Source organism: Hylobates moloch, unplaced genomic scaffold (genome assembly GCF_009828535.3).
Source record: "Hylobates moloch isolate HMO894 unplaced genomic scaffold, HMol_V3 SCAFFOLD_7, whole genome shotgun sequence".
NCBI classification, from domain to species: Eukaryota; Metazoa; Chordata; class Mammalia; order Primates; family Hylobatidae; genus Hylobates; species Hylobates moloch.
In genome coordinates this window covers 89367547-89371120 of record NW_026652282.1, presented here as the reverse complement: position 1 = coordinate 89371120, position 3574 = coordinate 89367547, and the positions used below count along the sequence as shown (strand labels likewise).

At 43.5% G+C, this 3574-nt stretch overlaps 1 pseudogene; it reads left to right on the top strand.

Annotated features, from left to right (window-relative positions):
- Positions 1 to 2149: 2149 nt before the first annotated feature.
- LOC116811367 (dnaJ homolog subfamily A member 1-like) lies at positions 2150 to 3351 on the top strand (annotated as a pseudogene).
- Positions 3352 to 3574: the final 223 nt, after the last annotated feature.

Here is a 3574-nt window from a genome sequence, read left to right as displayed (position 1 = left end):
TAGGAAGGCCTTCTGCAGAGGGCACAGACCTGAATGAAGTGAGGATGTGAGTCATGTGTGTATTTGAGGAGAAAATATTATAGGCTAAAGAGACAGAGAGTGCAAAGGCCTGGAACTGCTTGACATGTTTGAAAAAGCAAGAAACGCCAGTAAAATGAGGTGAGCAAAGGAAGAGTGGTGGGATACTAGGCCAGAGAGGTAGCCAAGGGCCAAATTGTTGGTTAGGCTCAGAACTGTGTAGTTTTTTCTAATTGTGATGGAAAGCCATTAGAATGTTTTGATCTGGGGGTTGACAGGATCAGTTTACCTTTTAAAAGCCTCCCTCTGACTTCTGAGTAGAGAATGGGCCATAGGGAATAAGAGTGGAAGCAGGAAGGCCACAGAGGAGACTACTACATTAGATATTTTTTGGTGTTGTTGTTTGTTATTGTTTTTTGTTTGTTTGTTTGTTTTTACAGAGTCTCACTCTGTCACCCATGCTGGAGTGCAGTGACACGATCTCAGCTCACTGCAACCTCTGCCTCCCAGGTTCAAGCGATTCTTGTGCCTCAGCCTCCCGAGTAGCTGAGATCACAGGCGCGTGCTACCATGCCCAGCTAATTTTTGTATTTTTAGTAGAGACAGAGTTTTGCCATGTTGGCAGGGCTGTTCTCAAATTCCTGGCCTCAAGCGATCCTCCCACCTCGGCCTTCCAAAGTGCTGGGATTACAGGCGTGAGCCACTGCGCCCTGCTGAGAAACTACTGCATTAGTTTATGTGAGAGATGATGGTGGTGTCAACTAAGATGGGAGAAATGGAGGCAGTGAAAAGTATATGGATTCAGTATATATTCTAAAGATAAAGCCAATTAAAGCTAACAGACTATGCTGGTGAATTGGACATGGAGTATGAGTAAGGGTCAAGGATGACTCCAAGTGCTTTGGCCTGAGCAACAAAGTGAATCAGGATGACAACTATTGAGATGGGAAAGAATGGGAGAGGCACAGGATAGGGGACTGGGAACATCATGGATTTTGTGTGGAATCTGTTAAGTTTGAGATGCCTATTAGTCATCTAAGTCGAGATGTGAAGAGGTTAGGAAAAAAGAAATATATGTCAAACAAAGGGATGCAAAGTATTAGGACAAAAAACCCTGAGAAACAAGGAGTATCCCAACCATCACCGTGCAGAGCACATCATACTTCCAATAACTTAAAGAGAGAAATACATCTCTTTTCTCAGGATTTCCCCAACCAGGGCCTGGCAAAAATTCAAGCTATCACAATAGGAAGGGGTTTCGTTACTATAAATCAAGGTGGGCAAAGGGACAGAGACTGTATTAGCATAATAATCCAATGAAGGAATGCTAAGAGAATATCAATATTGGTAGTGTGGAATAATATTAGCTGTCTCATAGATATCCCACTCTGAGGCTAGTCTTTAGTCAGGGCCTCTATTCCTGCCCCTACTCCCCCAGAACTGGAGGAGCTTCCCCCATGTACACTCCAATTCATTGGAACTGGATGGAACCAAATGAGTGACAGTGACTGATTACCCAAACTGGAGACTCACATCAGAAAAGGAGGTTCCCAGAGGCCATCGGGGAGGAGAAGTAGTAGTCAGGGGAGGTTTCTCCACTGTCTGCAAGAGGAAAGGAGTGCTACTGATGGTCTTATGCCCCCTGAGTAACTAAGAATGAGTGGCATAGTGAGGGGTCACTCAAAAATCTACATGTCCGCCCTTGCACAGTGGCTCATGCTTGTAATCCCAACACTTTGGGAGGCCGAGGCTGGTGGATCACTTGAGCTCAGAAGTTTGAGACCAGCCTGGGCAACATAGGGAGACCTCATCTCAAAAAAAAAAAAAATTAAAAAGTAGCCAGGCGTGGTGGCCTGCGCCTGTAATCCCAGCTACTCATGGGGCTGAGGTGGCAGGATCTCTTGAGCCCAGGAGGTTGAGGCTGCAGTGAGCTGTGATTGTTCCACTGCACTCCAGCCTGTGCGAGAGAGGAAGACTGTCAAAAAAAAAAAAAAAAAAAAAACAAAAAATCCGGGAACTTTCCAGAATGCTCCGTGAGAGGCAGAGAAGTGGTAGCTGCCCCAGCTGCACACAGCTCCAGGCTCCTTCCTGCTCCCTCACACACTGGCCTCAGCCTGCTCACCAGCAGAAGATGGTGAAAGAAACCACTTACTATGATGTTTTGGGGGTCAAACCCAATCAATGCTACTCAGGAAGAATTGAAAAACGCTTATAGGAAACTGGCCTTGAAGTACCATCCTGATAAGAATCCAAATGAAGGAGAGAAGTTAAACAGATTTCTCAAGCATATGAAGTTCTCTCTGATGCAAAGAAAAGGGAATTAATTATATGACAAAGGAGGAGAACAGACAATTAAAGAGGATGGAGCAGGTGGCGGTTTTGGCTCCCCCATGGACATCTTTGATATATTTTTTTGGAGAAGGAGGAAGGATGCACAGAGAAAGGAGAGGTAAAAACGTTGTACATCAGCTCTCAGTAACCCTAGAAGACTTATATAATGGTGCAACAAGAAAACTGGCTCTGCAAAAGAATGCAATTTGTGACAAATGTGAAGATAGAGGAGGTAAGAAAGGAGGAGTAGAGTACTGTCTCAATTGCCGAGGTACTGGAATGTAGATAAGAATTCATCAGATAGGACCTGGAAAGGTTCAGCAAATTCAGTCTGTGTGCATGGAGTGCCAGGGCCATGGGGAGCAGATCAGTCCTAAAGATAGATGTAAAAGTTGCAATGGAAGGAAGATACTTCGAGAGAAGAAGATTCTAGAAGTTCATATTGACAAAGGCATGAAATATGGCCAGAAGATAAGATTCCATGGTGAAGGATACCAAGAACCAGGACTGGAGGGAGAAGATATTATCATTGTGTTAGATCAGAAGGACTATGCTGTTTTTACTCGACAAGTAGAAGACCTTTTCATGTGTATGGACATACAGCTGGTTGAAGCATTGTGTGGCTTCCAGAAGCCAATATCTACTCTTGACAATTGAACCATAGTCATCACCTCTCATCCAGGTCAGATCGTCAAGCATGGAGATATCAAGTGTGTAATAAATGAAGGAATGCCAATTTATCCTAGACCATATGAAAAGGGTCGCCTAATCATTGAATTCAAGGTAAACTTTCCTGAGAATAACTTTCTCTCTCCTGATAAACTGTCTTTGCTGGAAAAAATCCTACCCAAGAGGAAGGAAGTGGAAGAAACTGATGAGATGGATCGAGTAGAACTGGTGGACTTTGATCCAAATCAGGAAAGATGGCGCCATTACAATGGAGAAGCATATGAGCATGATGAACATCATGCCAGAGGTGGTGTTCAGTGTCAGACCTCTTAATGGGCCAGTGAATAACACCCACTGGTGGCATTTTATGTGCAGTAGTAAGTGAGTGAAGGACTGTAATCATAATATGCTCACTACTTGCTCTTGTTTTTGTTTAATATTCAACTATAGTAGTGTTTTTAAAAATTTAAATGAAGAATAAATGCAAATATAAAAGCTCTGACTTTGCCCTGTATGTATGATGATTTTGGTGTGCAAGATGAAGTTTAATACCTGT